We start from the raw sequence: 12417 nt of genomic DNA, 5'->3' as shown, positions 1-12417 counted from the left end.
AGAAAATACAGCTAATGAAAGAGATAAAACCTTATCACAAGAGAGCATTGAAGATGCTCGGAAACCTGTTGGGGAAGTGAGAGAGCCTGATCTACCTGCATCACATGGGATGCATGACAGTATCCTACAGGCCCTTAAACGGGCAGTTGAGGATGAAGATGCAGACTATGTTATGATAGACCAGTTTCTGTTGGATTTTACATCAATGGTTGATGGGTATTTAAATACATATAGCCAAGGAGCAGCAGATGATTTGGGCGACACTGAGATCTGCTCGGAGCTTCCAAAATAAATTGTTTTCCAGCAAGTTAGGCGAGCGGAAGCAATACACAAATACATTGTAAATGGCCATGGGTTTCTTACACGGGTCGAAAAGAGAAGCCAATGAATGGAATAGCTGCACTGCAGAGCTGCAAAGGAGCGGAACCTACTGGCCAAACATACCCCCCCTTCCTTATTATATCCCCTTTAGTATATGTACTTGCACTTGAGTCAGGTGCATCCCCGCTCCATTGCCTATGTTGTTGGTGGCTGTGTAGGCTTGAATGGCCTTTTGCTGCTCCTCCATCCTCTGTAGCATATAGAGGGTGGAGTTCCAGCGCGTCACAACCTCTTCTTTGAGGTGATGTCAGAGCAGGTTGAGGAGTTTTGCTGCCGCTCCAGCCTTCGGCAGGCAGTGGAAAAATGGAAAAAGTGTCCAGCAATTTTGTCGGCCAACACAAGCATCTCCTGCACGCCTTTCACTTTTTAAGTTGTCTTCTGATGGCGTCTGGTTGTGTGATGCAGGGTGAGAGCGGCAGTGGTGGTCTCACAGAATAATATTCGGAATATCTTCATCTGCATTACAGTGTGTCTGTGAATGTGACACCGTCATGTAAATGTTATCTGTGCTTAAGGTACAGTGCTTCCATTAACACTGCAGAATGGCTTCCCAGAGACACCTGTAACACCCTATCTAAGTGTGATTCAGTAGCAGGACAGGTGTGAGAAGCAGCCACCATTTTTAATCCTTGTCTGGCACTTGTGATTTCAGTGTATGGTGCAATATTTAGATTAGCGCAGGGTACCATAAAAATTAAATTGGCCTTGCCTTAGTTTAAATCTGGGTCTGCTATTGTGATATATTATCACCATCAACAGCATTCTCCTCCTCCTCAACTTCCTCCTCAGTGCCAGCTACATCAATTTCTTCCTCCTGGTGTACAACATTGACAACTTCAAAATCAGGAACTGGACTGTGGGTGATCCTACCAGCATATGCAGAGGGCGTGCTGCAAATGGTAGAAGGAGCCACCTCTTACCATACAGTGATGTGAAGGTCAGGCTCCGCAACCACCAACACCCTTGGACTCTCCTTGGGGATTTGTGATACTGTGTCTTTTAGAAGGATGAGTTGTTTGCTGTCTTTTTGTTGACAGCTTAACTCTCTTTACATTTCTAGGGGGGGGGGGGGGGGGGGATGAGGAGTAGGGCTGTGTTCGTCATGTGAAGCTGGACCACTAGTCAAGAACATAGGCCAGGCCCTTAGCCATTCCTTGCCACTCCGTGTGGTAAATGGCATATTGGCAAGCTTAAGTTTCTCCTCCAAGGATTTACATTTTTTTTTCTTGAACGTACTCAACTTTGCCTTTTTGGATTTCACACGCCCTCGATGATGACATTGGGCATCGGCATTGGCAGAAGACGTTGATGGCATTTCATCATCATGTTCTATGTCTTGACTAGTGGCAACAGCTTGAGCACTTGGAGGAAGTGGTTGTTGTACTATTGGAGCCTCTATATTTTGGTTCTCCATTATCTTTCTGAACTACAGCCATACAGCAGCAGAAAAATGTAAAAGGATTATTATTTACATCAGTTACCCTTATTGTAAAAAAAAAGAATGATTAATTATTTTGCAGCACCAATGTGCGGTTTGCACACAGGTAAGTTGAGACTTGTACTATCCTGGCCTGTCCCAGATAACAGTCACACAGCAGCAGACACAGAAAACTTGAAAAGGATTTTAAGGAATTTATTTAAGTCGGTAAGCCTTATTGTCCAAAAAAATTAAATTGATTATTTTGCAGCACCGATTATTTTGCAGCACCGGTCACTATCAGCAGTGCAGAACTACTACACCACGCAGGTTGTCACTATCAGCAGTGTAGAACTACTACACCAGGCAGGTTGTCACTATCAGCAGTGTAGAACTATTACACCACACAGGTTGTCACTATCAGCAGTGTAGAACTACTACACCACGCAGGTTGTCACTATCAGCAGTGTAGAACTACTACACCACGCAGGTTGTCACTATCAGCAGTGTAGAACTACTACACCAGGCAGGTTGTCACTATCAGCAGTGTAGAACTACTACACCACGCAGGTTGAACTTGTCACTATCAGCAGTGTAGTAGTTAAAACTACTACACCATGCAGGTTGCACAGCGGGGTGGGAGAGTGAGCATACAGGAAGACAGCCAGACATGCACATTGTTCAATCTCCTAGACTGGAGTGAACATAGCGCCCGCCTGCCCACACGGCCGTCCTTATATACATATAGTGACATTGTAGTGACGTTGTCCGGATCTCGCGAAATCCAACAGCGGGAACTCGAGGGCGCCGGAAAGGCGTGCTCCGAGTCTGGGCAGGAATACCCGGATAGGGGGGTATTCGGGGGTGTCCGGATTCCCGGAATCCGGATGTGCTCATCTCTAAATAGAACAATTGTTTTTTATTGTACTAATGATCATGTCATAATCATGTCTCTATAATTCTAATGGGTCCACCCTGGGCGGACACGGGGATATGGATAAGTCTTTGTCAAAGTACAAACTTTAAAACTGCCAATATACTGTATACTATATACTAGTATTTATTAAGCATTGAGTACTCATTCAAAGTAGGATATAAAATCAAACTGCATTGTTTCCTGTCACAACTTCCTCTCTCTGTAAGCACGTATAGGCATATGATTGCAATGCCTGTCTGGTCTTCCTGACAAGCTGACTCACGGTTGCACAGGGTGTGTAGACACAGCACAGTACAGTAAGAGACTGTTATGGGCAAGTTGATGCCAATTGTATCCCAGATGATTATGATTATGGCTGCGTATTGTTGTCTACGTCACACTCATTTCCTGCAATATGTGTGCATTGTGCAATGTCATTTTTATTATCTTTTGTATTCCCAGTCAAACCACACCTCCTTTGGCTACAGTAGTGTTTGTGGCCAAGGTTCCTTGTTCAAACTATGTCTATAGTGCATACATTTCTGTGTTGTTGCTATACGCACCTCCCCTGTTCTCCAGGGCCCTATAGAGGCACATGTTATCCATTACTTGCATGGGGAGGAAGATGTATTTGCCACCTAATCGGAGTTGGTTACATTTCATGATTAAGGGCGGGATTCTCTAAACTAAAATGCGGTAAAAACTCCTAAGGGCGGGATTCTCTAATATCCGCACCCCTGTCCGCCGCACATCGCCGGCTACTGCTGACATAATTATTGCATATGCTCTAACATATGCCATAATTATGGCACAGGACAGCTCTTGCATTAAGAGCTGTCCTTTGCGGTGAGCCAGCGATGCGCAGCGGGTCCTGGCAGCTCCCCCCTCCCTCCCTTACCCGGCTTATGTGCTGCTTCTGCTGGCGGGCTCTCCTCCTCCTCCTCCCTGCACCCGGAAGAGGATTTACAGTGCAGGGAGGATGAGGTCACAGGTCCGGGCAGCACAGCACTTTGCTGCACGGACACAGGTGAGGGGGGGTCGTCGGGGTCCGTGCAGGGCGGCGGGGGTCAGTTCGGGGCGGAGGTGGGTTGCGGTAGAAGCCCATAGGCTTCTCTGGGGCATCGCCAGCTTTTGCTAGTGATGCCCCCCCGTCGCGGTACCCGGCGGGGGGTCTCTAGAGCATGCAGTAAAAACCCAGATAATGGGGTTTTTACCTCATTTTTAGTTTAGAGAATCCCGCCCTAAGTCTGCATACAACTGTAAACTATAAGAGATCTGGTTGTGGTTTTTTACCATTTGGCTGCATTATATGTTTTTGAGGTAGGGGTATGCTGCAGACCAATTGGAGGGTACTTAACATTTTATTGGTAATGGAGAAGAAGTAGAAAAAGTCTCTCAATCAGGGGCAAACGCAGGATTTTCAGAAGGGGGTTTCCAGAGAGGGGCGGAGCAAAGCACGGAGATGGACACTTAGGTGACCCAGTATATGCCGGGTCAGTATTATAGTATTATAATATAGTATTATATAGTATTATATATAGACCAAATGAATATAAATAATAATAATAATGAACACACACACATATATATATATATATATATATATATATATATATACATAACAGCAGTGTAGACCCCTGGGCATAGCAATGTATTGGAGCCCCTACCTATCCTCCAGCGGTAGGGGTGGGGGATGCTATGAGTGGAAGCTTTGATGTCCCGTGGGAGGTAGGGGGTATTATATCAACTGCTCAGCATGTAGGGCCTGGATCAGTAATTTCCATTAATTACCCCTTTACTGCACAGATGGTGGGAGAAGGGGTGGGAGAAGGGGGCATTGGGCGGAATGAAGGGGTCCTGATACATAACTTCCATGGTGGTAGAGGATGTTTAATACACAGAGGAGGGGTGTATAGTGGAGTGGGCTTATTATTCATAATTTTCTGGTGGAAGGACAGCTTGCTTGACTGCAGATATCTCCAGTTCCCGGAACAAGATTTCAAAACTAGAGAATCCCACCTATCAAATGGTACTGGGGACTAGGGGATCAGAGTTCAGGAGGCAGAGCAATCCGCCAACGAGTATATACTGTAAAACTACATACCAGGTGTGTGGAGCTATAGCAGTAACTCCTCAACCTGCCCTGGCATCACCTCAAACAACACTATATGGTGTAGGAGAGTGGGTTCATTATGGATGCACTGAGCCTAAGAAGGAATGGGATGGGAATGGATATTCTTTTGTATATAAAGTTCATTAGGTGCTTGCATCCTTTTTATATCAGCACTTAGATTGATATATGCCAAGACAGGTGCAAATCCAAGCTGATGAATATGATTTATCGTAAACTGACCCATGACCTCAGTGCTGTGAGGCAGTAGTGCTAACCATTACACCATCCGTACTGCCCAAACGTAGATGTATCAAATCTTCTAAAGAGGGCAAGTTCCCTATAACAACTAATCAGCTTCTAACTACAGTATAATTTTATGAAAAGTACTCAATAAATTATAGTTAGAAGCTCATTGGTTGTTATAGGTAACCTACATCTACATGTGCACCCATGTGTCTAGAGAAATTAAACCAGTACCACAAAATATTGTCATTTTAGATGGCAACAATAGTCAAATATGGAAAGCATTGTAACAACGTTTACGTTCTAATTACTATGTAACAAAAGAACAATGAAGACAGTAATAACAATAATCAAAGTTTTCCAATTCCGCACTTTCCACTCCTTTCCTCCAACAGATGCACAGTCATCACAATGATGATGACAGCAAATAAGTAATGAAAAGCAAAAAGTGACACACTCAATAATGGTTTACAGCTGGTATTACCTAATCCATGTGTCATGAAGAGAGCCACACCTTACCCCCTAATATTTCACAGCTTCACAATTCATTTCATGCGTGTGCAAGGATACAAAGGATTCTAGTACTCTACTGAACAATAAAGGGATATAATGTTGTAGTTCAGCTTTGACATGTCCATTCATTTACCTTTCTTATTCTCTGAAATATGTTAAATCCAGACAGAACAGTGAAGTATCTGCAAAATAATTAATATTGTGTGTTGATTGCAGTAATGTTTGGATCCCTTCTGTGCTGTACAATGGATATACATACTGTACATATTTTACAATTTATTCAAAAAGAAAAATACAATTAAGATTGATATTACTGTTCTAAGAGGCATGGATGGGACCAGAATTTACAGGGCATGCTGATCCTTGTACTGCTACTTGGAGGAGCTAAGGGTGACGGAGGGTGTCCAGGCTCTTACTTTAGATATGGACAAAAGTATTTAGCCACTCCTGTTAATTATTAAATTCAGGGGTTTCAATTTGACCCGTTGCCACAGGTTTATAAAATCAAGCACCTAGCCATGCAGTTTCCATTTGCAAACATTTGTGATACCAAATGAGTCGTTGCTCAGTGACTGCATGCGTGGTCCTGTGGTAGGATGCCACCTTTGCATCAAGAAAGTTCATGAAATTTAATCCCTGTTGGATATTCCACAGTCAACTGTAAGTGATGGTATTAGAAAGTGGAAGCATTTAGGACATAGCTGCCTACCCTCCTGCATTTTGCAGGAGACTCCCTGAAATCGCAGCAATCTCCCTCTCTCCCTCATTAGTCTACCAATCTCCCTCATTTCACCTAGCCCACATTACACTGTTACATTTTTTAGGGAAAAAGGAATGAGAGATAGATACATTTACATTGAATCATCAGCACCATTTCCCAGCACTTTACCAAGTATAGTAGCTCTTACTAACTGCTTTGGGGCTCATCTACATTTAAATATAAGTAATTTTAGATGATTCCTCTCAGATGTAGCAGTACCCACCCACGCTTCTAGGTGCCATGTTGACAGCCTCTTTTCACAATTTCTCCATATATGGAACTAGACACGCCCTTTGGGTGGAGCCAGACACGCCACTTCAATGGGACACTGCAAAATTGTACTACCAACTATAATCTCCCTGAAACTAGTTTTCAAAAGTAGGCAAGTATGATTTAGGAACAACAAAAGCTCGGCTATGAATCCACAGAGCGGGGTCAATGACTGCTGAGGCGCATGGTCCATAAAAGTCACTAACACGCTGCTGATTCCAAAACTAAAGAGTTCCGAAATTCCACTAGCATTAATTTAACCACAAACACTGTGCACAGGGGGAGATTAATGGAGTCGAGTTAAATGGCCGAGCAGCTGCATGCAAGACATAAATCTCTAAATGGGCTAGTCTGGGTTTGGCAGATGCCCACAGATAGTTACCTGCCTGGCTGCATTATGCCAACTGTGAAGTTTAATGGAGGAGGGATAATGTTATGGAGCCAGGCCCCTTATCTGCAAGGAAGGGAACTGTTAATGCTTTAGCATACCAAGACATTATAGACAATGCTATGCTTCAAACTTTATGGCAACAGTTTGGGGGAAGGCCCTTCTCTATTCCAACATGGCTGTGCCCAGTGCAAAATGAAAGGACTATAAGGATATGGTTTGATAAGTTTGATATGGAAGAACTTGACTGTCCAGCACAGACCCCTGACCGCAGCCCCATTGAACATCTTTGGGGTGAACTGGAACAAAGACTTCGAGCCAGGCCTTCTCATCCAACATCAGTGTCTGACCTCATAAATGCTCTACAGCAGGGGTGTCAAACACAAGGCCCGCAGGCCAAATCCGGGCCGCCAGACCTCTTCATGTGGCCCGCGCAGCCGCCGCCAGCCTTCACCTTTTATTCTCGATTTTTTTTTTAAACAAGAAAGCCGCCTCTTCAGCGCATGCGCGGCAGCCTACAAGCCAGAGAACGTCTGCCCTCTAGCGCAGTGCCACCGGTCGTCAACCCCTCCTCCGCTCCCACCTGCTGTATAGGAGCCAGAGAGAGGAAAGAGCAGGTCCGTCGTGGTGAATGGTGCTGCTGCTGCTGTGCGCTCCAGTTCACTTACTGCTGAGTGTGCACTGCACAGTGACCGGGAGCACGCTGCCCCCCACTCCTGGATAGATAGTGCGAGGAGCGCTACTCACAGAAGGGAGGGGGAAATGCGCCTGTGTGAGAGCGCAGCTGTGTCCTTGGTGGTGGAGCAGTTCAGACTGGAGTGGACGCATCAGAGCGGGTAAGTGTCAAACTCTCTGCCTATGTGTGTGTGTGTGTGTGTGTGTGCACTGGCACATTGCAGCCCATCATTAATTGCTGTGTCCCATGATAATAAGCAGGACATATGCCCTAAGACTGAGTGCTGCCCCCCGGTGCAGGCAGCGTGTGCCCTAATGCACTGCAGTTCACAGCAATAGCAGGAGGGAAATGCTACTGCTGAGTATACAATAATTGAATGCAGTGACAATGATTTATGATAATAAAGAGTGGACACATAGTCCTACAGATACAACCGGCCCTTTGAGGGTGACCAAACTGCTGATGCGGCCCCCGATGAATTTGAGTTTGACACCCCTGCTCTACAGAATGAATGATCGCAAATCGCCACAGAAACCCTCCAAAGTCTTGTGGAAAGCCTTTCAAGAAGAGTGGGTGGTGTTATAGCTGCAAAAGGGGGTCCAGATGAGGAGTACAGGTGTTTTACTGGGACCTGATCTGTTCACACCTTTAGACCTTTATCGGATCCCCCACCTTTTGGATTGACCAACACCAAAACACCCACCACAGTAGTGTCCTCCATTGAGGATCCTGTGTGGCTACAAATCAGCCCTACATTGGATTGGAACATTTCTAGTGGTCATCTTGGCCAATTCCTAGTGCAATTGCACCATACTGAGGACACTCCGGATACCATCCATAAATATATATCCAGTGGGATACCTCCAGTGACTATCCAGCCCATCAGGACTCATTCAGGATTACAAATTGGACTCCACCTGGGAATCTGACTATCCAGAGCATGTTATACCCCATTCATGCCCCATTATTCAGGTCCCCATGCTACATCTATTATTGTTTTTAATGTGTGTTTGTGTATTTAATTAAATGCCTTTATATTGAAATACTTTTTATCACAATTGGAGCGCTGCTTGTTGTTGTTTTCAGATGAGTACAGCCTTAAAAGCTTTGTGACCGTGAACATTGTAATAACATAGGGCCTTATTTTGGTTCACTCTTTCTCACAAAATCCTTCTTAGATGGACAAAACCATATGCACTGCAGGTGGGGCAGATGTTACTTGTGCAGAGAGAATTAGATTTGGGTGGGGTTTTACTTCAAAGTGAGATCTATATTGCAGTGTAAAAATAAAGCAGTCAGTATTTACCCTGCACAGAAACAAAATAACTCACCCAAATCTAATTCTCTCTGCACATTTTACATCTGCCCCCCTGCAGTGCACATGGTTTTGTCCATCTAAGAAGGATTTTGTTAGAAAGAGTGAACCAAAATAAGGCCCAATGTATTAAAGTAGGCAGCAACAAAGTGATCATTAATTGAGAAATGGAACCTGCAAATTAGACAGACAGTGGAGTCTTCAAAGAGAAGGAGAGGTACAGTTTTGTGAGTATGACTTGGAAGGTTCAGTATTATACAGTAGAATGTTTTTTTTTTATTCAGAACTTCAAGCATTTTCTCCTTATCTTAAAATAAGTGTATATAGGATAATGGCACATAATTGAAACCAATTCATATGTGTATATGTATATTTCATATGCTAGTATTGTAAATTGATCAAAGAATAACACAAAAATGATATAACAAAATAATTTAATTTAAAAAAGAAGAAATAAACTGGTCCTGGGCACAAAGTGAAGAGTTATCTATGATATTTTTATTTATAAGGCACCACAAGTGGTACGCAGCGCCGTACATATAGAACACATTAGAATAGTACAGGGTATACAGAACTAGACATAACAGCAATAGAAGAACAAAAACAGAGCACAATTAACAGCACAAATATTAGTAATCAATACAGCTGAGATATAGGGAAGTGAGTGAGAAGAGATCCAGGTCTAGACTGTATGTAAGAGAGCTGTAATTGAAATGCAAGAAGGGTGCAGTGAGAACAAGAGGGAGGAGGCAGAGGCGTAACTATAGCACCGCAGCCCCCGCGGCCGCGGGGGGGCGCTGTGCATGTGTGGGCGCCGGGGGGCTGTGGTGCTATAGTTAGCCCCCTCCCGTCCGCCCATCTGCCGCCCGCCAATCCGCCACCCGCAGCCTTACCTGACTTCACTGGTCCCGTCCCGGCTCCCTTGCTGGCTTCATTCTTCTGCTAATGAGACGGACCACAATAAAATGTCCGCCCCATAAAGCAGACAGTTCTCTGAAACTGTCTGCTGTATGGGGCGGACATTTTGTGTTGGTCCATCTCACTAGCAGAAGAATGAAGCCAGCAAGGGAGCCGGGACAGGACCAGCAAGACAGGTAAGGCTGCCGGCGGGGGGTGCGGCGGGGGGCGCCCCCCATTAACGGCGGGGGGCGCCCAATTAATAGTTATGCCACTGGGAGGAGGACTATGACTATGACTAGTACCATTTATATGAAACAAATGAGTAGAAGGTTCACAACAGGCAACACGAATAGAGCATGTGCAATGCACAATGTTGTACTGCACCTCTGTTTTATGATGTTTTCTTTCTTATCCATATCTGTATCATTTTGTTCCCCCCATCACCGCTGTAGGCACAGTTTTTTTGGTTGTGGATTATTAGACAGGCAGTGTCTACATAGACAAGCAATAGGTGGACACCCAAAGGTCGACTTGCAATAGGTTGACAGGGTCAAATGATCAATATGGGAAATGTCGACATGAACAAGGTCGACCGGGTGAAAAGGTCAACAGAGTGAAAAGGTAGACACCAGGGGCGTAACTATAGCACCGCAGCCCCCGCCACCGCGGGGGGGCGCTGTGCATGTGGGGGCGCCGGGGGCTGCGGTGCTATAGTTACCCCCCAATCCCCCGCAGACTTACGTTTCTCACTGGTCCCGGCGGCTCCGTTCTTCTGATGAGGACCACCACAAAATGGCCGCCCCCATATAGCACACTGTTCTCTGAAACTGTCTGCTGTATGGGGGCGGCCATTTTGTGGTGGTCCTCAGCAGAAGAACGGAGCCGCCGGGACCAGCGCGATAGGTAAGACTGCGGGGGGGGGGGGGGGGGGGGTGGTGGGTGCTTGACGGGGCGGCGGGGGGTGGGTATGGGCGCCCCCCCCTAACGGCGGGGGGGTGCCCAAAACGTAGCTACGCCACTGGTAGACACATAAAAAGGTAGACAGACTAGGGGCCAGGGTCTCTAAGCTTCAAAAGTGATAAAATGGAGAGTGATTAACAGCCAGCCATTCAGCTCCTGCCTGACATTTTTCAAACACAGTCTGTGACATGGCAGGTAGGAGCTGATTGGCTGGCTGTTTATCACTCTCCATTTGATCACTTTTGAAGCTTAGAGAATCTGGCCCCTAGGTCACCTCTGGAGTCTTCCTAGAGTATACCTGTGTATATGGCTGTGTCATGTGCATTCACATAAGCTTGCCTTCAAACATCATAGAATTAATTTTCCTCCCGTATGCTCACACTTCTCAGTCATCAGCAAAATCGAGCGCAAGTTGTAACAGGATCAGTGGAATACAGTATGGTGATGTTGCCTGTGTGCATTATTCATCTTTATTGACAATAGGAACTACATTTAGAATGAGTTGGCAGTTAAAGGTCATCTAAGTATTTCATGAAGAAATATGCTGACTGATGTACCACCGTATTGGATAGTAACCCCATGCAATGCCAACAAGAAGTTAACAACGTTTTATGTAGGCAGAATGTATTAGCATGAAGCAGTAGACATTTTTTTTTTTTTTTTAATTCAATATTCTTTATTTTGATTTTGTATATAAAAAAATAGACATAACAGTACAAGAAAAAACATACAGCATCCCTAACATACATTACATTAACATGACTTACTAACATACACACAATACATAATTACAGGTCTTCTAACAACTACAACGTTGTTCTACGATGTAAAACGGCCCAATCCCGGTATTCCCTCTTGGTACATTCATTTGCCTATCACTATTTCCAGTTTATTTTGTCTTTCTGGTTATCATATTGGGCATCAGTTCATACATCAATTCATTATATATCCATTCTAATTAAACCCCAAAATATGTGAGGATTCTATCATATTATTCATCTGTGTTACTTATTTTATTTTATTCTAATATTAGTGTTTACACATAACTAAAAAAAAAAAAAAAAAAAAAAAAAAAAAATTAATATTATCTTTCTAATTATCATCAATTCATACAACATTTTATTATATATCCATTCTGATTAAGACCCCTAATTGTGAGGATTTTATCATATTATGTTCATCTGTGTTACTTATTTTGTTTTATTCTAATATTAGTGTTTTACACATATCTATATATATCTAATATTTAAATCATGTCTCTAGTGGTGTGAAGTCTTAATTATCCGAATTTGTGATTTCATACTTTGTTTACTTATTACCCACCACCACCCTCCCCTTTACTGATTAGGTGTATGAACTAATGCCCATCATTCGACAGATCTTCTGCCTCTTCAATATGCAATCTTGAATTGCACCACCTATCCCATTTACCGTGAAACTTAGCTGATGCATTCATGGTATAATACATATGCTTTTCGTGTCTAATCACGTCTCTCACCAGAGCTCTCCATTTTTCTATATCTGGTTGTTTCACCGCGAACCATGTGCGCGCTATCATCACTTTA

The sequence above is a fragment of the Crinia signifera genome, chromosome 2 (genome assembly GCF_055691185.1).
Source record: "Crinia signifera chromosome 2, ASM5569118v1, whole genome shotgun sequence".
In the NCBI taxonomy this organism is placed as follows: domain Eukaryota; kingdom Metazoa; phylum Chordata; class Amphibia; order Anura; family Myobatrachidae; genus Crinia; species Crinia signifera.
This window is presented reverse-complemented; position numbering follows the sequence as displayed.